This window comes from Poecile atricapillus, chromosome 19 (assembly GCF_030490865.1).
Source record: "Poecile atricapillus isolate bPoeAtr1 chromosome 19, bPoeAtr1.hap1, whole genome shotgun sequence".
In the NCBI taxonomy this organism is placed as follows: Eukaryota; Metazoa; Chordata; class Aves; order Passeriformes; family Paridae; genus Poecile; species Poecile atricapillus.
Genome location: NC_081267.1, coordinates 7026034 through 7047600, shown reverse-complemented (window position 1 = coordinate 7047600; position 21567 = coordinate 7026034). Strand labels below are relative to the sequence as shown.

Sequence of the window (21567 nt, the reverse complement as noted above, 5' to 3'; positions counted from 1 at the left end):
CTCGAATATAATTTTGACATTTAATGATGACAACAAATCTCTGCCAAGCAATGGCTTGGGGCAATTAGGCATATACAGAAACTGATGGTCTAATTCTTTTCCTCCAAATCTCAAATTCAATGGTTGTAAAAAGGGTCTTTCTTCTAATTGTCCCGTTGCCCCCACTACCTGTATGGTAGTATCGCTAATAGGTCCTAACCTTTTGTTTAAAACTGAATGCGTTGCCCCCGTATCCACGATAAACTCTTGTTCTTTCCCATCAATATCAATCCTGACCTTCAAGTCCTGTTCTAGTCAGCTTTGATTCTGATAATTCCCCAACACAAATGCTTGGGAGCCACCTTCTGGATTCACAGGGTAACCTGTTGGTCCATTCACTGGCACTCCTCCCAGTCCAGCTTTCACTGGGCACTCATTCTTCCAGTGTCCTATCTGACGACAGAACGCGCATTGATTAGGAGCAATCCCTCCTTGCTGGGGACCAGGAGGGGCCATCCCCCATCCTCCAAATTTAACATTCTGGAATCCTGCCCTGCCACGTCCAAAGCCACGACCGCGCCCAAAACCACCTCTGCCTCCTCCTCTATCACCGGCTTGCTGCATTATAGCTAATAGATTCGCCTGCTGTTTCTTGGCCGTTTCTTTTTCTCTGTTATTATAAACTTTCCAAGCCACTTCTAGCATTTTATCCAAATCCCGAGTATCATGTCCTTCTAATTTCTGCAGTTCTCTACGTATATCTTCCTGTGTCTGACCCAAAAAGATTAAAGCAAGCTGCAATTTTCCTGCTTCACTGTCGATCTCCAAATCAGTGAAGTGTCTAGCAGTCTCCTTAAGGCGTTCTAAAAACGCCGAAGGAGATTCATTCTTATCCTGCCTGACTGAATACAATTTTGACCAATTTAGTGTTTTAGGCATCCCAGTCCTGATTCCTTCTACTAACAACTCCTGGTACTCCCTGATAGATTCCATTCCTTCAGTCTTGTTCGGGTCCCATCCCGGATCATCACTCGGAACCAAGTCATTCACGGTTCCCCCAGCTCGATACAGTCTAATCATTTCCCGAGCACGCTCTTTCATGGCCCGCAACACCATCCCTTTCTCAGTGGAATCCATTAGGGTATCTAATAAAACCTGCATGTCATTCCAGTCCGGGTTCTGGGTCCTAATAATCATCTTAACCACCCGTGCCACTCTTTCAGGATTCTCACGGTAATTACCTGCTGACTGCTTCCAAATCACCAAATCTCCTGGGGAGAAGGGTACTTTCACAAGCACTTTCTCTCTTTGGGGTCCCATAGCTTCCCTTAAAGGGGCGATTAACTGGGGTCCCCCATGATTTTTACGTCCCTGTCTAGTTCGTGCCGCGAGCGGAGTGTTCCACTGATTTTGGGCCGAAGTAGGGGAAGGGATTGAAAGACGCATAGCAAAATTTTTAGCATTCCCTGGTGCCACTGCTATGTTTGTCGCCTCCTCATCCTCCTCCTCCTCCTCCTCCGTACTACTTTCAGGTAACGGTGGATACAACGAGGGATGGAGTGAGGCAGAGGGGAGGGGTGAAACGGTAGGAAGGGGTGAAGCAGAAAGCGCGCCTGGTGACACCATTAAAGACAAATCCTCTTCTGGCCGGGAGTTTAAGGCTAAACACTGAACACATTTAGATTTCTTTTTACAACCCCCGCACTCAGATTCTTTCATTTCCAGCACCATTATTCCACATTCAGTTTGCCACTCCTTTTTACGATGCAGTAAGTGAAACAAGTCTAAATACTGTATTTCATCCCATTTTTCATTTTCCTCCAGATAGTGCATTAATGAATTTATGGTGTCATAATCCACAGTACCATTCTTTGGCCATGACGGCCCTTCTCGCTTATACTCGGGCCACCAATGATTACAATAATCAATCATTTTATTTTTACTCATCTCCTGGAAAAACCCTTCACTTTTCCACCTCTTCAGTAAACATCCCAGCGGGGTATTTTCTGGGATACCTTTATCAGATTGAACCACAGACTTATCAGACTGAACCATAAATTTAAGTGCCTTAAATGCCATTTTGAACCTTACTTACAGCCGTACAAAAACTCAGTAACCAATACCAACAACCAATATGCAGCAATATACGAAACAATAAAAACCACAATCAATACTGACAGCCCAACAAAATCTATCATACCACACACTCACACACAATCTCTCCAATACTGAGGTAGTTTCACTTTTAGCAGCAACAACTTACAAACACCTAAACAATAATTCAACATCAAACTATCATATCAACCAATAAGCAGCTATATACAAAACCACAATCAATATTTACACTTTAACAAATTTAAGCAAACCATATACAGCAAATAAAAGGGATTAAATACCAAATAAATACCAGACCAATCCAACTTGCCGCTTCTCGACGCCGCGAGGGGCAAGTGCCGGACCTGTGCAGCTTTCGCCGCGTCTGACAGCCGGCGCCTAGGCTTACCAACCAGACGTCTTAGCCCAACTCTGCGAGGATCGCCGCCTCGTCTTATGAGCAGGCACCCAAACCAGAACCAGAAAATAAAGCACCTTCGGGCTTACCTTTCACAGTCGTCCGCCAGGTGCGGGGGTCGGGCATGAACCGATGACTCCCCGAGAATCACTCGGTGCCGGCGTGGAGTGGATCAGAACGCGAACCGCCCCAGTCACCTTCGGAGTCCTGCCGCGGTCACCAGAAAACTGTTGCCCGATCCGAAGAAAACACAAACAACCGAAGTCGTTTATGCGGTGCTTTATTGAGGGCCCGGGAGCCTGTGGACTAGCGTCCAAAGACAGAGCCCCATTTCTCAGAAAAATCACAGGGGTTTTATATGTTTTCTACATGATTTCTTCATCATCACAAACTTTCACTACTTGGTACGATTATCTCTTTAACCTTTAAATTCTGCCAACAGGTACATTCCTTAGATTATCTCCTAGTTACACTGCTTACATTGCAATATCTGCTATACAGTTCATCTGCAGGTTACATGCGGCCTACCAAGCCTTAGCACGACTACTACTAATGTCAACTAATGCTAACTGTTAACGTTTGCTACTATCTTAATATTGCATTTTATTGAATTAAATGGCAACAAGGGCAGTGGAAGGGCCTCTCATCCGTGTGAATCTGCTGGTGCAGGAGGAGATTGGAACTGATCTGAAACCTCTTCCCACACTCGGGACACTCGTAGGGCCTCTCCCCAGTGTGGATGCGCTGGTGGACGATGAGTTGGGAGCTCCAGCTGAAGCCCTTCCCACATTCCCCACACTCGTAGGGCCATTCCCCAGTGTGGATCATCTGGTGGCAGATCAGGCTGTTGCTCTTGCTGAAGCTCTTCCCACACTCCAAGCACTTGTAGGGCTTCTCCCCATCCTGAAGCTCCTCATGGACCACCAGCTCAGAGCCCCGGCTGGATCTCCGGCCGCCTTCCCAGCACAGGGTGGGTCTTTCCTCCTCAGAGCACCCTGGGATGGGTTTGGAGCCCCTCCTCCTGCGGGATCTCTGGGGATTTTCCTCCCTGTTGGATTCCTGCACTGTAGAGCCGCTCAAAATGGCCTCTCCCATGAGGTTCTGCTGTGGGGATTTGTCCTCCCTGGTCTCCATCCTCAGCTCCTTGTCTAGGGGAGGAAGGACAAGGAGAGGATGGGATTTGCCTCCGTGCCAGAGGGAAGGGGAAGGAGATCCCCCCAGTGCGTCCCCGGCAGGACGGCGTCGGCAGCGGGGTTGTCCTGCAGCCGGGGGCCGGGCTGGGCTGGGAGATGGAGGAGAGAGGGGGAAAGGGGCACTGACTTCCTCCTCACCTGCCTGGGTGTTCCGGGGCATCTTCCTCTTCCTCGAAGAATTCTCCTCCATGCAGCCAAGGTTCGGGATTAGGAAATCCTGGTTTGGGAGAAAACAAGGGATGAGCATATTGAGTTTTTAGGTCTCTCTGTCAAAGTCCCTCTCTAGAAGTCACCCGGGCATCTGAAGGGTCTTGGTTTGAAAGGAAAGGTGTTTGCTAAGGAAGGCAGAAACATAAACTGAAATCTATAAAAATGTAAGCAACAGCCCCCTCCGAATTATTATAATCTTGATATCAAAGTGCTTTCAGATAAAGATATAGGAATAGGAATAATAGTTCTGTTTAAAAAATAAAATGAAAATGCAGCAGTACAAAAAAAAAAAAAACAACAAATAACCAACTCACTGAGAGAGTCAGAATACAACCTGACACACTGTTGGTCAAGGTGCTGGCAGCAGTCTGATTAAATGGTGGCTGCAGTCCTCCTGGAGTGACAGATGTGGTTCTGATGAAGCAATGATCCCATAGAAGATTGTAGCTTACCTCTGAAGTTCTGGTGCTGTAGATGGGTCTGGTCTCTCCTCTGGGAATCCAGTGGAGAAAGACTCCCTGTGGTGTTCTGATTCTCAGATTATATCCAGTCAGGAATGCTTGGCTCCTCCCCCTGGCTGGAGCATCTCACAATGGGATGATGTCATTTTATCAGTCCTGCAGTGAGACTCAATGGCCCATTAACAGAAGATATCCCCCTGGAGGGAGGATGGGTGGTGGAAGAGATAAAGAACACTGCCCCACCTGGTTTTAACAGCTGACCCATTAACAGAAGATATCCCCTCAGTTATGAGGGATGGGGCATGAAAGAGATAAAGAAAACTGCTCCACTAGTTTTTAAGAGATGGTGATAGAATACATAATTTTGGTTACATCTTGCACTGCAACCCTAGACATGGGGTCCATGAACATTTTACACCACCAAAATTCGGCCCTGAAAATGCCTTCCAGGAGTTCCCTATGTCTGTTCTCTCCCTTTTGGTGTTCAGGATTTCCTCCCCTGTCCCAGCTCCTGGGGGTCACAATTGTACTGGGGGTCCCGCATCTAGGCGGTCCCTGCCCTGCCCAGGCTGCTGGGAGTGCCAGCAATCTGAAAAGTTTCCCCCATTTCCATCTCCCCACTTAGGGATGCTGAAAGATTTTGGGGTCCCAGGGTCCCTGTTCCCCTTATTCCCTTCTTGGGAGGGCAGGGGGTCCATGGAGACCCCCCTGCCTCTCTCCAGGCTATTGAGGGTCCCATGAATTGCGGCACTTCCCCTCTCTGGGCTCTCCACTTTGGGGTCCTGGGGGACACAGGGCTCTGCTCCCCCAGGCTGCCTCTGCCAGGAGCTGCCACTGGGAACCTCAAATGTCCCCCAAAGGGCATTTTCCGCTCAGCTTTGGAGTTCTTGTTTCTCCAATCATCATCCTCAAAAACCCAACCCACAGACCCCCCAGGATATCTGGGCCGAGATCCCCATCCCTGGTCACCTGTGGGATCAGGGGTGATGATCCCACGGATGGGGGGCTGTGAATTCAGGGAGTGAATCCCAGCTCGACTGGGATATACTGGGCGTGAGATCATACTGGGATAACAAGCACTTGACTGGGAGTGTCTGGGAATGGCTATGGACATGCTGAGGGCAACTGGGACATACTGGGAGTGTATGTGACCATACTGGGGATGACTGGGAACACACTGGGAACAATGGGAAATGTGCTGGGGACAACTGGGACCCCATGCTGGGGATAACTGGGAACAACTGGGAGTGATTGGGTCTGCACTGGGGGCAACTGGGCATGACTGGGACCATGCTGGGAGCAGCTGGGATAATCTGGGGAGCGACTGGGACTATATTGGGAGGAAGTGGGTGCAACTGGGATCACACTGGGAGGAACAGGGAGTGACTGGAACCATGCTGAGGGCAACTGGCATCCTACAGGGATCACAGTGGGAGCAGCTGGGCCATGCTGAGCGAGACTGCTACCGTACTGGCAACAACTGGGACTGCACTCAGGGTGACTGGGAGTGGCTGGGAGCAACTGGGATAGACTGGGAGAGACTGAAACCACAGTGCAGGTAAATGGGAGCAACTGGAACCACACTGGATAATCCTGGGAGCAGCTGTGCCCATGCTGGGGACATACAAGGATCCTAGTGGAACTAACTGGGATCATACTGGGAGTGAATGGAAAGGTGCTGGCTGTGACTGGAACCATGCTGGAGGTGACTGGGAGCAACTGGGCCCATCCTGGGAGTGACAGGGAGTCACTCTGGCTATGACTGAAATCATGCTGGGAGGATCTGGGAGTGACTTGAACCATACTAGGGGTGACTGGGTGCAACAGCTCATACTGGGAGTGACTGTAATTGTAGTGGGAGTGACTGGGATTATCCTGGAAGTGTTTTTCTGTAGATCTTCTGTCTTTCTGGTCTCTTTTTCTTCTCCTTCTTACCCTACGTACCTGGAACATTTCTGGATATCTTAATGTTACCCAAAATGTTAAGGATTAACACTTTTTAGGTTAAATGAGCTAACTTTGCAAAGTTAATACTATGGTAAGAATTTTATGTTCAGTTGGATGTTGTATTAAACCCTTTCCCAAAATTCCTTGATTGTCTATATTTTAACAGTTAAATTTTGTGTCATTTTGACCTCTAAGCTCAGTTGGTCAGAGCATGGTGCCTGTATCACCAAGGCTGTGGGTTCAATCCTTTCAAGATTGAAATCCTGTCAGGCCATTCACTTAAGAGCTTGACTTGATGATCCTTGTGGGTCCCTTTCTACCAAGAATATTCTTTACATCTGTCTATTCTGAGAATACCTGGTTGGTGTTTCTCCTTGTGCACCAAATTCAAGCACAGGAACCTTTGGTTATCACCAGCATTGAAGTGTTCTGGGGTATTACAGCCCTGCAGGCTCACAGTGACCTCTTGTTTCCATGAAGCCCCACAGTGTCCCACTGGTTCCTTGGTTCCATGGGTCCAAGAGTGCCACAATGATCCTCTTGGTTCCACAACTTCCCATGGTGTCACTCTGGCCCCTTGGTTCCATAAGGATCTGGAGTGTCACACAGGTTTATGGCATTTGTCCTTGCTGCCCCTCACATCCCACTGCCCCACAAAGAGCCCCGAGCCACCCGTGAGGGACAGGCCCTGCTGTGCCAGGCCTGGGCTCAGGGCTTGGCCTTTCTGCTTCCTCCAACCCAGCCAGGGCTGGCTCAGCATTGCAGTTCCCTGCTCAGAGCCTTTGGCTCCCGGCAATCCTGGCCTCCAGGATCTGCTCTCACCATTCCCTGAGGAGCCTTTGGCAGTCCCTGCCCTCAGTGGGGCTGATTGAAGCTCCAAGGGGCTTGGAGTTTTGTTTCTGACACCTGTAGCAGCTTCTTCAGACTGAAGGAGAGACAAAGGAGGATCAGGGAAAGGAGAAGGAAGCACGAGGTCAAGCATTCCCTGAATTCACAGCCTCCACCCATGGGATCATCACCCCCCATCCCACAGATGACCAGTGAGGGGGAGCTCGGCCCAGATATCCTGGGGTGTCCCTGGATTGGCTTTTTTGGAGGGGATGTTTGGAGAATGAAGAAATCCAAAGCTGAGTGGAAAATGCCCCTTGTGGGGATACTGGGGGGTCCCAGCATTCCTAAGTGGAGAGATGGAATAGGGGGAACTTTTTGGATTCCTAGCACTCCCAGTAGCCTGGGCCTGAGTAGACAGGCGACCCCCAGTACAAGTCTGACCCCCAGCAGCTGGGACAGGGAGGAACCCCTGAAGACCAAAGGGGAGAGACCAGAGATGGGGAACTCCTGGGAGGCATTTTCAGGGCTGAACCTTGGTGTTTGCAGGTTTTTATGGACCCCATGTCCTGGGTTGCAGTGCAAGATGTAACCAAAAGTATGTATTCTTTCACCATCTGTTAAAACCTGGTAGAGCAGTTTTCTTTATCTCTTTCATCACCCATCCCTCATAACTGGGGGATGTCTTCTGTTAATGGGCCAGCTGTTAAAACCGGGTGGGGCAGTGTTCTTTATCTCTTCCACCACCCATCCTCCTTCCAGGGGGATATCTTCTCTTAATGGGCCATTGAGTCTCACTGCAGGACTGATAAAATGACATCATCCCATTGTGAGATGCTCCACCCAGGGGGAGGAGCCAAGCATTCCTGACTGAATATAATCAGAGAATCAGAACACCACAGGCAGTCTTTCTCCACTGGATTCCCAGAGGAGAGACCAGACCCATCTACAGCACCAGAATTTCATAGGTCAGTTACAATCTTCTATGGGATCACTGCTTCAACAGAACCACATCTGTCACTCCAGGAGGAATGCAGCCATCATTTAATCAAACTACTTCCAAAACCCTGACCAACGGTGTGTAAGGTTGCATTCTGACTCTCGGTGAGTTGTTTTTTTGTTGTTGTTTTTTTTTTGTACTGCTGCATTTTCATTTTCCTTCATTATTAAAGAACTTATATTCCTTTTCCCATATCGTTACCTGAGAGCACTTTGATTTCAAAATTATAATAATTCGGAGGGGATGGGATGTTTACATTTTTATCCATTTCAGTGGAGATTTCTGCCTTCCTTAGCAAACACCATTCCTTTCAAACCAAGACATCTCAGATGCCCGGTGACTTCTAGAGAGGGACTTGAACATAGGGACCTTCAAAGTCAATGTACTCATTCCTTGTTTTCTCTCAAACCAGGATTTCCCGATCCCAGACCTTGGCCAGATGGAGAAGGAGGCTGTGAGGAAGAGGAAGATGCCCCAGGACACCCAGGCAGGTGAGGAGGAAGTCAGTGCCCCTTTTCCCCTCTCTCCTGCTCCATCTCTCAGTCCAGCCTGGCCCCCGGCTGCAGGACAACCCCGCTGCCGACGCCGTCCTGCCGGGGACGCACTGGGGGGATCTCCTTCCCCTTCCCTTTGGCACGGAGGCAAATCCCATCCTCTCCTTGTCCTTCCTCCTCCAGACAAGGAGCTGAGGATGGAGACCAGGGAGGACAAATCCGCACGGCAGAACCTCATGGACAAGGCCATTTTGAGCAGTTCCACAGTGCAGGAATCCAATGGGGAGGAAAAGCTTCAGAGATCCCGCAGGAGAAGGAACTCCAAACCCATCTCAGGGTGCTCTGAGGAGGAAAGACCCACCCTGTGCCGGGAAGGCGGCCGGAGATCCAGCCAGGGCTCTGAGCTGGTGGTCCATGAGCAGGTTCAGGATGGGGAGAAGCCCTACAAGTGCTTGGAGTGTGGGAAGAGCTTCAGCCAGAGCAACAGCCTGATCCGCCACCAGATGATCCACACTGGGGAATGGCCCTACGAGTGTGGGCAATGTGGGAAGGGCTTCAATTGCAGCTCCCAACTCATCCGTCACCGGCGCATCCACACTGGGGAGAGGCCCTACGAGTGTCCTGAGTGTGGGAAGAGGTTTCAGAGGAGCTCCCATCTCCTTGTGCACCAGCGGATTCACACGGATGAGAGGCCCTTCCGCTGCCCTGACTGTGGGGAGGGCTTCAAGTACAACTCCACCCTTGTCAAGCACCGGCGCATCCACACTGGGGAGAGGCCCTACGAGTGTCCCCAGTGTGGGAAGAGCTTCACCCAGAGCTCTCACTTGACCCGACACCAACGGAGGCACCGGTAAGGGAAGCACTGCAAGTGCCCCAAGTTCAGGAAGAGCTTTGTGCACTGCTCCAGCTTCATTCCCCCTTGGAGGACCGACATTGGGAAGAGACCTGGTGATCCATGTTCCCTGGGATCCATGCTGGGAAGACACCTGTCCCTTTTCCTGCCCATGGCAATGTCATGTTGTGGGATCAAAGAACGTGAGGGTCTGGCCATGGCCCTGTAATTAGATTCAATCCCATCTCAGGTCGTTGCCAGGGGCGGGAAAAAAAGTCCCTCTCTGTCACCAGAGGAGAAGGGTGTCCTTTCTTGGCAGGAGGAAATATGTCGCCAGGAAGTAACCGTGAGTGGTGGTTTAGTTTTCCCTGTAAACAGTTTTTCTTATCTATTCTGTTACCAAAATTATTTCTGTTCCTGTTTGTTCCTTATCCTGTTGCTGTTCTCAATAAATTGTTCTTATCCCAGCCCAGGATCTTTGCCTTTTGTGCTTTCCATGGGAGGCAGGAGGGTAGTGAGTGGCGGCACGATTTTAGCAGGAGCAGGAAATTGGGGAATGCCATTCCTGAAGCCCAGCCCATGGAAACTGAGCATCCCAGCTGGTGCCAGGCCTGGTTGCCATGGCAGCAGCCTTGGGAGCGGGTCCCTGGCTGGGGGCTGTGGGAACCTCTTCCCTCTGGTGCCCAGGGACAGGAGTGGAGGGAGTGGCTGGAGCTGAGGCGGGCAGGTTTAGGCTGGATGTGAGGAAAAGGTTTTTCCCGCGAGGCTGCTGGGGCACTGAACAGGCTCCCCAGGGAAGGCTCCCAGCTCCAGGGCTGGCTGAGCTCCAGCAGCGTTTGGCCAGCGCTGCCAGGCCCAGGCTGGGATTGTTGGGGTGTCCTGTACAGGGCCAGCAGTTGGACTGGAGGATCCCCATGGGTCCCTCCCAACTCAGCCAATTCTGTGTCTCTGTGACCCCATGAGCCTGGGAATGGGACTGGGAATGGTTGCCATGGCAACGGACTCTGGCTCCAGGCCTGAGCTGGTGTCCATGGCAACCACCCCTGGCATGGGGTCTCCATGGAGCTGCCAAGGGACTGACCATAGCAACAGGGGCTGTGATGGTTGTCATGGAAACAGACCATAGCAACAGGTCCTGGTGATGGTTGCCTACCAAGGACCAGATTTGTTACAGGCCCTCTGAGGGGTTCCATGGGGACATTCCAAGAGTCTCCAGGCTGTTCAAGAGCTGGAATGTCACAGGCAGAGACAGGGGCTCCACAGAGACCTCCCAGGGGTTTCTGGGGATGCTGAAGAGCCGTGTGGTCAGACGCAGTCCCAGCAATTCCATGGTGACATCCCAGGGGACCTTGGGCTGCAAAGGCACCGCTCTGTCACAGGCCCTCCCGGGGGCTCCATGGTGACATCCCAGGAGTCCCCAGGCTGCCAAAGAGCCGGGATGTCACAGACACTCCCAGGGTTTCCTGTCATGGGCAGAGTGGGAGCTTCAGGCAAAAGCTTTATTTCTTTATTGGAGAAACTCCTGCTGAGTCATGAGGTGGAGAAATGACACCCAAAAGCCACCATGGATCCCCAAACCCCTCCAGGATGCCAAGACTTTTAAATTCCTTCTAAGAGAGGAGACTGGGAGTGGCAGGATCCAATCCCAGCCCCCAGACTTTGAGAAAGTGTTATATGTAAAGATTGGACAGGTGGAATTGAAACATAATGCAATTTGTCCCACAGGATTAACAAGGGACTACCATCCATCTTTTCTGATGTCCATTGCCAAAATTGGTACTCTCCCTAAAACATTTCCTGTATCTGAGGCTATCTCCCAGTAAAAACCTGCCAGCTCTGGCTGGCCTTGGCCTCTGGTGGTCCCAACACATCTTCCCCGGAAACAGTGGGGCTCTGTTCCTTCCTTCCTGTGGAAAAGCACCAGCCTTCTTGTCCAAGGACCATTTTTAATTTGGCCTCCCAAATTTCATATATCCAAAGATTGCTCCCTGAAAAAAGCTGCTGAGACAGAGAGGTTGGGTTGGCCCTGTCTTCTGGTGATGTTCTTACACTATGAGAAGATGGTTTTATTTTGGGAACACCTTGCAGAAATCTCAGAGATCTGCCAAAGAGGGGTCTGGAGGCCTCGGGCACATGACCACTCTATAGGGACAAATGAGCTCTGTGCTCCATGGGGTGGAGACTGAGGACAGTGGAAGAGAGCCATGAGAGTGTTTAAAGAGAGGTTTCAGAGATGGTGGATCCTTTTGACATAGTGGAAAAGAGCCAGAGAAAGAAAAATGGATGGCAAGTGCAGCTGGAGAGCCTCACTATGAACACCAGGTGAAAGGAATTTGTCGCAGGGCTGTGGTGCAACACATCCCCCAGAAGGAGTCTGGAGCAGCCCAAGGCTTTGTGTAGCCAGGCAGAGGCAGGCAGGACACAGAGCTGTCAGCAAAGGAAGGGGCCAGCGAGGTGGGGCAGCTGGGGATGACGACAGCCTGCAGGGACAGAGGCGCAGGGCATGGACACCACAGGGCAGCCTGGGCTGGAGAGGGCACAGGGATGGGCAGCAGCTGCAAGGCCCTGCCAGAGGCAACTTGTGCAGCCCTTTGGCCATGGCTGCTGGCCCTGGGCCTGAGGCCAGCAGGGGACAAGTGACCCTGGCAGCCCTGGGGCCTCATTGCCTCCTTGTCCCTGCTCAGCAGCCTGGCAGGGGCCGCCCCATGGTGCTGCCCTTGGCATTGCACATCCCCACATGCCAGTGCCCCGGGAAGAGCCCTGAGCAATGAGGGAGGGACAGCATCTGCCTTGCCAGGGGCTGGGGCTCAGCCCTTGGCCCTTGGCATTCCTGAAACACATCCAGCTTTGCTCAGCACCACAGACACCTTTCCCTTGCTTGTCCCCAGCTGCCATCAGGGCCTCCAGTCTTCTGCTCTGCCTGGAACCTGGGGACGCTTTCTCATTCGTGTCTCTCATTTCAACTACAAGAAACTTCAGTGTTTCTGTCTGTGTTTTAGTTCTTGAGAAGTTTCTGGAGCACACTCAGAGGGACTGAGTGTGATGCCAAGAGCCCCAAAGGCCCGAGAGGGTGATGAAAGTGCTGGTGCTGTGTCTGTGCTGCTGAGCTGGGCCGGGCTCCTGGCCCAGAGGCAGCTCCTGGCAAGGGCAGCGCTGCAGAGAGACAGCTCTGGCCAGGAGCAGCTCCTGAGCACAGCCCAGCAGGGCTGGGGCCCTGCCAGGGCAGCTCAGGGACACCAGCAGGCCCAGACAGAGCTCCCAGGGGCTCAGCACTGGCAGGGGCTGTGGGATGTGCCAGAGGGGGCTGTGTCACAGCAGCACCTCTGTGGCTGTGTCCTGGAGCCCCAAAGCAGCTGTGATGTCAGAAAGGGGCTGTGTGACAGCTCAGAGTGGGTTGTGTGAGGTCACAGATGGGGCTGTGAAATGACAGAGTTTGTTGTGTGAGGTCACTGAGCAGCTACGGCATCACAGAGAGCAATGTGTGAGATCAGAAAGCAGGGTGTGGCATCGCAGTGTGGCTGTATGACATCACAGCATGGTCTGGGTGATATCACTTAGTGGGTTGTGATGTCACAGAGAGGACTGTGACACCAGAGGTTTAATGTACAACATCACAGAGAGGATTGTGACATCACAGACCAGGCTGTGAAGCCACATGGTTGTGATATGAAATCCTAGAGTGGGCAGTGACATCGTAGAAGAGCCATGTGACATCTCAGGACAGGTTGTATGACATCACAGTGCCAACTGTGATGTCATAGAGTGAACTATGACATCAAATGTTGCTCTGTGACATCACAGGAGGCAATGTGACATCACCAGGTGGTTTTGTGGCATATGGGAAGTGCTGTGACTTCACAGAATGGTAGTGTGACATCCTGGGGCCGGTGGTGTGACACCACTGAGTGGGCTGTGATATCCCAGATGTCTGTGTGACACCTCAGGGGGCTCTGTGAGGTCACTGAGGAGGTGAGAAGTCCAGAGAAGTCCAATGTTGCCCTTGCAGCAGCCTGTCTGCACAGAAACACTTCCAGGGCTCTCTGCATTTCCCTTCACTTGATAGTAAAAGGTTATAAAATCTTAGAAAATTCAGAGACTAAGAAAGAAAGTTAGGTTTGGAAAGGCCTTGGAAAAGTAGGCCCTGAGAAATGTTTGGCCTTGTACTTGCTAAAGATCAGGTCAAACTGCACCTGTGTAATCAGTATATGATAAGTGATACAATTGTTAGATGTGATTGGATATAATTATTGTTTAAAGAACATGAGGAACAATCTTAGGGGGCTGGGAGGGATCATGAGAAATCCACGCTTGGGTAGAAACAATGCATACAACAGAACAATATATGTTCAATAATTAATATGTAAGTTGTATAATGATAGAGTATAAAACATGTTCAACTCAAAACCAAATCGGGTCAGACTTGGGTATGTGTACCCCTGACACCCAGAGCTCTTCAGAAAAGTGCCTTCATATAATCATTTGTGATTATGTGTGTTCCTGAACACTAACACCTTCACTCTTGGCTCACCCACACAACCCCCAACAACCCACTTGGTGCTTTCAGCTGCAAGGAGTTCAAAGCTTCTCTGTCCTTCAGCAGCTGCTATAATTCTGCCTTCAGCCAACTCTGGGGTTGTGTTTATTGTAGAACTCCCTGTGTGTCTGAAACATTCCTTGTGTGGTTCTGCCTTGGGGAAGGGGAACCTCCTTGGTGGCACCTTGGGCTTGGCACACACTTGAGGAGGGTGTCTGTTTTCCATGGGGAAACTCAGCAGTTTTAGATTGCTAAAATCAAAGAAGGAAACCCCTCTTTGCCTGAGTGCAGCCAGTTCTGTGAGCAAAGCAGGTCCCAGGGGAGTGAGGAGAGACAGGATGGGGCTGGGGAATGTGGAGCAAGGTTGTCCCCACTGGGTCAGACCTCAAGGCACAGCTTCTCTGACCTGGCCAGACCTCCTTAGGAGGGACCCTGGATCAATATCCATCACTGAATGCTGCAATCACCTCTGCTCTAAAGAGAACAGGAATAAAAGACACCCTTTAAAATAGGAATACATATTTCTTAAAAGCTCTTTGAACAATTTATACAGAACTATTGTAAGAAACTTTCCTAAGAACTGAACCAGACCAGAAGGAAATCAAGGCACAGCCATGGTTTTTGAGGGTTTGCTTGATCCTAATGAGCCCTGTGGTGCATTTGGAGCTGAGCCCTTGAACCTCAGAGCCTGAGAGGAGATTGCACAAACCTTCCCAGGAGTCCAAGTCAGAGGAAACAGTCAAAGTTGCTTGAGGCATTAATGGGTCCCACTGAGGTCCATCCCCAACACAGGCTCCTCATGAACTCTTTGAAGGAGAGAATTGGAGGCCAGGATAGCACAAAAACCTCTCAGAGACTCAGTGTGGGAAGGAAAAAGGAAAGTACCTTAAGAACCTGAAGTACCTTGAAGCATTAATGAGCCCCACTGAGTGCTGTTACTGACAAAGCCTCTCAAGGGACTAATTACAGCAGATAATTGGAGGCCAGGATTGCACAAACCTCTCAAAGAATCCAAGGCAAAACCAAAAGCCCTTTGAAAAAGCTGCAGTCCCTGGGAGCATGAAGGAGCCCCCCAGGGCCATTCCTGAGCAAGGCTCCCCAGGGACTCCTTCCAGCAGATCCCTGAGGCCACTGGCATGTGGGCTAGGGGGGATGCTGAGGGCAGGCCAAGGGGGTGACAGTGGCCAGCCTTGCTGGGGCTGTGCCAGGAGGCCCCAGGGCCTCAGGACAAGGTGTCTCCCCACAGCCCTTGCTGGCACAGCATTGGCTGCTGTGGCCCAGGGCACCAAGACTTGGCTTCTCTTTGTCCCCAGCTGTCATCAGTGCCTCCAGTTCTCTGCTCTGCCTGGGGCCTGGGGACACTTTCTCAGCCACGTCCCTCAGTGGGACCCATTAAAAGGAAAAGAAACTTTGGAGTTGGATTCTGACTTGGAGTTCTTGAAAGCTTTCTTCCCCTCCTTCTCAGGGACTGATGTTCAGGGCCTCAGCACGAAGCCCCAAGAAGCTCATTAAAGTCCTGCTGCTGTGTCTGTGCTGCTGAGCTGGGCCAGGCTCCTGGCACAGAGGCAGCTCCTGGAAACCAAGAAGAGCTTCAAAAGCACATTTCTCTTGCTGAGCAGCTCTTCTGCCAGCCCAGCAGGGCTGGGGCACTGCCTGCAGCCACCCTGGGCACAGCCCAGAGGCACAGAGAGCTTCAATCAGTCAGGGCTGGGAAGGTGCTGAGAAGTGCCTGGGGCAGAATCACTGCCAGCCCTTGACACAGGAAGCCTCTGGCTGCAGGACAATGCAGCTGCAGCTCCTGGAGGCATCTCCTCAAGCTGGAACATGCCAGTGCCTACAGACTCTGTGAGTACATTCTCTGCCTGTCCCTTGTGTAGAGCAGCCAGGGGTGCCCAGGGCTGTCCTGCAGAGCAGGGTCCTGCAGCCCAGGGCGCTGTGCTGGGGCAGGGACTCTGCTGCCTGCCAGGGACAGCTCTCAGCCGGCCCGGGGAGCTGCTCCCAGCGCTGGGGAGAAGCTGTGGGGGGAAGGAGCCACCCTGAGCAGGGCAGGTGCTGCTGCTGAGAGGGGCTGTGTGGGGCAGGGCTGCTCCCAGCTCCAGACCTGCCTGGGCACAGCTCCAGAGGACACTTCCCAAAAGATGCTGAGACTGGGATTGCTGTCAAGATCAGGAGCATTCCTGAGACTGTGCTCAATTTCTTGCTTTAAGCAGGGTGGGAAAGTTGAGAGGATGACAAAAAGATTTTTGCTTTTTATATATGTTTAATGTATTTTTAGATCTGTAAACTATTGTAAAATAGTTATAAAATTATAATCCTTAATTAACTCTATTAAACTACTATTATATACTTATATAACTATTATCCTTAATTAACTCTAGTATGTTTCCTAACCTTTCTCTTAGATTTTAGAACAATAAACTGCCCTTCTAAATACATTTCTGAAATACTGTATAGTTTTATCATCAGAAAGAGCAGCTACAAGAAGAATATATTCTTCTTTTACCCGAATGTGAGCAGTCATAATAAAGAGTGGGGAAAAGAAACCCTTGGACCTATTTCAATGGGTTGACTCAGAGGTGTGTAACTGGGGCAGCTGAATCTCTAATTGAATGTTTCTGTTAAATATCCTAATTAATCAACCTTAATAAATTGTTGAAGTAAGGGGCCGGGTGTGCCATATCCCCACTGTGACACCTGGAAGTTTCCAATAAAGGTCTGGTTTTTACTTTACTGTTCTAACACTGTTGCAAAAAGGTTTGTTTGGTTTTTTTTTTCTCTCTTTTGATTATAGACAGAAAGGGGATGAGAGAAGCAGAAGAGGAATTGTAATCCCAGAATCACAGGACATTCTGAGTTGAAAGAGACACACCAGGAATATCAAAGTAATGTTTGAACATTTACAGAGATGCCAGAATTGTAAGTTTGGGTGCTCAGTCTCTCTGCTGGGAGCCTCCTAAACAGCCTAAATGCACTGCTCTGATATTGTCATTGGTATCTGGGGCTCTCAGGGAGCCTCTGGCATCTGCAGCAGCTGAGTCCGGCCCTGCCCTTGGGATTGCTGCCAGGCAGGTGTGTCCATGGGAATGGGGTGTCCCAGCTTCCCTGTGACCTGTGGGGCTGTGGGCAAAGCAGTCCATGGGAAAGGGGAAGGAGCTGAGTCCCCTCCCTGAGATCCCATCATGGGCACACCTGGGGATCTCCTTGCTGTGTCCTTCCAAGCTCTGAGCTGCCCTCCTGGCTGCAAATCTGTGCCAGAGCCTCTCAGAGTTCCCTGAATGTCCCACGGGGAAGGGCAGAGATGCCACAGGTGAGGAAATGCTGTTGGCTCTGCCAAGGGAGCTGTGAGTGTCCTTGGCAGAGGGGGGTGCTGAGCCCTTGCCCAGAGACCTTTAGAGAGGGTGAGACATTCAGGGATCCCTCTGCTCTGGGCAGGGTCTGGTTTATGCCAGGGTGACACAGGAGTGGGATTGTGCTCTGATTCCAGCCAAAGGTGCAAACCCAGGGCAGTTGGGAACAAGCCCATCCAGCCCCTCACCTTCCCTAAGCCACAGGGAATCCTTTGCCTCTCACATCTCTCAGTGGCAAACTCTGAGTGCAGCAGAAATGCTGGGGATTTCTGACCTCAGAGAACCCAGAAATATTTGTGGGTAGGAAAATATTCTGAAAACCAACTCCTGCTATACTTTAGAAGTGTGTATGCAGATGGCAAGAGGCCTATCTGCATTAGGAGTAATGCCCCGACATATCCTGAATTTCCAGCCTTGTCCCTCTCCTGCATGGCCACAAACCCAGGGCAGCAGGGCAGGGATGGCTCCTGGAGAGCCCCCAGGCACAGGCCTGGCTGCTCCTGGCACACTCAGACAGCACAGCTGGAGCTCAGTCAGGGACCTGGGTGAAGTTTTCCCAGAGCAGGAACAAGGGTGGGTGAGTCCCAGCAGGACAGTCTACAGGGAAAGGCCAAAGTTTGACTCAAAGCAGCCTCTCCTGACTTGTCACTGTCCTTTGTCCATGAACAGGTCCCCATGTGCAGCCACAGCAAATGTCCAACAGCAGCTCCATCAGCCACTCCCTCCTGCTGGCATTGGCAGACACGCGGCAGCTGCAGCTCCTGCACTTCTGCCTCTTCCTGGGCATCTCCCTGGCTGCCCTCCTGGGCAACGGCCTCATCATCGGCGCCGTAGCCTGCAGCCACCACCTGCACAGCCCCATGTTCTTCTTCCTGCTCAACCTGGCCCTCACTGACCTGGGCTCCATCTGCACCACTGTGCCCAAAGCCATGCACAATTCCCTCTGGGACACCAGGCAAATCTCCTACTCAGGATGTGCTGCACAGCTCTTTCTGATTACCTTCTTTCTTGGATCAGAGTTTTATCTCCTGACCATGATGTGCTACGACCGCTACGTGTCCATCTGCAAACCCCTGCACTACGAGACCCTCCTGGGCAGCAGAGCTTGTGCCCACATGGCAGCAGCTGCCTGGGCCAGTGGCTTTCTCTATTCACTGCTGCACACAGCCAATACATTTTCCCTGCCCCTGTGCCATGGCAATGCCCTGGGCCAATTCTTCTGTGAAATCCCACAGATCCTCAAGCTCTCCTGCTCCAATTCCTACCTCAGGGAACTTGGATTTCTTGTGATTACTGCCAGTTTATCATTTTGTTGTTTTGTGTTCATTGTTTTCTCCTATGTGCAGATCTTAGGGCTGTGCTGAGGATCCCCTCTGAGCAGGGACGGCACAAAGCCTTTTCCACCTGCCTCCCCCACCTGGCTGTGGTCTCCCTGTTTATCAGCACTCTCATGTGTGCCCACCTGAAGCCCCCCTCCATCTCCTCCCCATCCCTGGATCTGACAGTGTCAGTTCTGTACTCGGTGGTGCCTCCAGCCCTGAACCCCCTCATCTACAGCCTGAGGAACCAGGAGCTCAAGGCTGCAGTGTGGACACTGATGACTGGATCATTTCAGAAACATTAAACTGCTGGCCAGTTTCTGCAAATCACTTGTAATACAAATCATCTTTGATACTTCTTGATGTCCTTTTTTCTTTTTTTCTTTTCTTCTTTTAACTTTTTTCATATCGTCCACAAAGAAATCTCATTGTTGGTGCCATTTCTCATTTTGTTTCTCTCTCCACTTTCCCTGTGGCCACAGACTGTGCCAATGAGTGGCATGCACTCTTGGTGGCTTTAAAGGAACTAAAGGATCTCCCAGCAAAGTTTTCTGCAGAGATCCCCCTTTTGTTCCCTTCTCTGGAGCTGCAGCAGCAGTGTCTGTGTGCAGAGCTGGGGGCAGATCAGTGCTGGCACAGCAGCTGTGCCCAGGAGCAGCAGCACTTGGTGTTGCCAGTGCTGCTCCCGTGCCACTGCCCCGCTGCCCTCCTGGCCCTGGTGTTGCTGCAGGGCCTGAGTGCTCTCGGGGCCGGGCACAGCCCTGGGGGTGGCAGTGCCGGGGCTGCAGCAGGGACAGGCCATGGGCACTGCTGGGGCAGCGCTGACGCCTCAGGGCAGGGCCTGGGGGCTCCAGGCTCCTTGCCCAGGCTCTCTCAAGAACACACCCAGGCCAGAGCTCAGCACAGAAAACCCCCGTGAGCAGCCCCAGGGTGGCCGTGGGCAGGCTGGGGGCAAACAGCATGGCTGGGGCTCTGCAAGGTCCCTGGGGGAGATGGGAAGGAGCAGCAGAGCAGGGGCTGATCCATCCCCACTGTGCTGGACACCCCAGGGCAGCATCCCAGAGCGTCCTCATGGAGCTGCCAACAACATCCCCCCTGTGCAGCCCTGGCCTCTCCCCCAGCTCAGAGAGGTGCCGCATCCTTGCAGGCACAGACACGGCAGCACTGGCTCAGGAGCCCCTGTTTGCACTGCCCAGAGCAGGCGTCAGCACCCCCATGGTGCTGCTGTGGGGAGATGAACCTGAGGGAGCACAAATGCCATCAGCCCCTGGGGCCGGGCAGGGCTGGGGGACGGGAGGGAAACCACTCAGGGTTGTCGTGGCCTCTGAAGTCACACAGAAAGTTTGTTCTCATGAGCTGTGAGTTTCCTGTGCCACTGCAGACGTTGTTGCTCAGGACCAGGAAATCCCAACCCTCTGAATCACACCTGGGATAAGGATTAGTGGAACTGCCGGAATGACGAGGACTGAAATGCTGGTGGAAAAAGCTGCACTTTAATTAACCCAATTTCCTGATGGAAAATAATCCAGGAATTTCATTCCTGGAATTGGAAAAGCAAGGAAATGTTTTTTTAGGAGGTGTCATAGGCACTCCCAGACTGGGGGACTCCCTAACCCATCCTTTCCAGATTGAGGAATGGAAGTTCCTGGGATGAGCCAGGATTAACAAACCCCTCCCTCAGGTGTGTGTTCCAGGATTTTCCCAGGTTTTCCCAGCCCAGGTGAGCCATGTGCAGCATTCCAAAGGGATTGGTTAAAACTCGAAAGGATTTTGTTCCCCGTGGGAACAAAACTGGTTCCAAAACCCACCCACAAAGGCCAAATCCCAATTTTAGCAGCTTTTTCCACCTCCACTGGGTGAACAGACTGCTGGGCACGATGTCACCCACCGTCTGGTCCTTGAGGAAATCTCCTCGCTCCCTGGATGGTCCTAGGAGGGTCCTGGTGTCCCCTTGGATAGCCCTTGCTATAATGCGAGGGGGTTTCCTCAGGGAAGTGACAGACCCGAGAGTGACTTGCTTTCTGCAGCTGGTGCTGCAGGAGACGCTTCTCCCGGGATCCAGGGAACCAGGGAACCGCTGGCAGAGCTCCCTGTTGGGGCACCACTTGTCGCAGCGAGCAGAGGTGGTCAGGGTGCCGCGACCTTCCCAGGGAAGCGTCTCCTGTGGCACTTCCCCTGGGCGCACAGGCACGCTTGCCTTGCCCCCGTGATTCAGCTGCGAGCCCTTCAAAGGGCTTTTGGAATGGCCGCTGTTCCTCGGGTGCTGCCAAAGAAAAGAGACGGGAGGCACCGTGTGGGGTTCCAAGGAGGTCTTTATTCTTCTCTCCCGAAGGGTCCCAGAGACAACAACTGGCCTGGGCTCAGTGAGAGCAGGGATTATATAGGAAAAGCAGGGGGTGGGGTGGAGCAACAGGGACAATGGTCTGAGGATTCAGGGGTGGAACAAGGGGGAAGGGCCAACAGGGTAAAAATAATATGCATACAGGGGGAAAGACATGTTTGGAACCACTTAACACGTGGCTGTAAAAATAAAAGCTCCCCATTGAGGCCTTTAGCCTCTGGGGGAGAGTGGTAAGTGAAAGCCTCCTATGGGCTCTTCCTCCAGGGGAGAGTGGCTACAGTATTGGCTGCTTCCTTGGCCCCCACAGTTCCCAGTATCTAGTTAACATCTCATAGTTCTTTGCATCATTTGGGTCCAACAAAGGGTTTACAATAGGAAACAACTGGTCCACTGTACCTTGTAAGGCTCCACTAGCAATTTCTCCCTGCACATGTGCTCTGACCATCTTCATCACCAACTCTTTATCTGTTTTCCTTAGCGCTGTCATCATGAAATCACCTCAGTCTGGGTCTCAGTTCTTGACTATTAACTCCAATCTTTTTGCCACTTTGCTAGGGTTTTCTCTATAAT

The 21567-nt window shown here is 51.6% G+C and overlaps 2 pseudogenes; both read left to right on the top strand.

Moving 5' to 3' along the window:
- Positions 1–9460, top strand: part of LOC131586340 (zinc finger protein 850-like) — a 268528-nt pseudogene extending 259068 nt beyond the window's left edge.
- Positions 9461–9783: 323 nt separating this feature from the next.
- LOC131586339 (olfactory receptor 14A16-like) lies at positions 9784–18961 on the top strand (annotated as a pseudogene).
- Positions 18962–21567: the final 2606 nt, after the last annotated feature.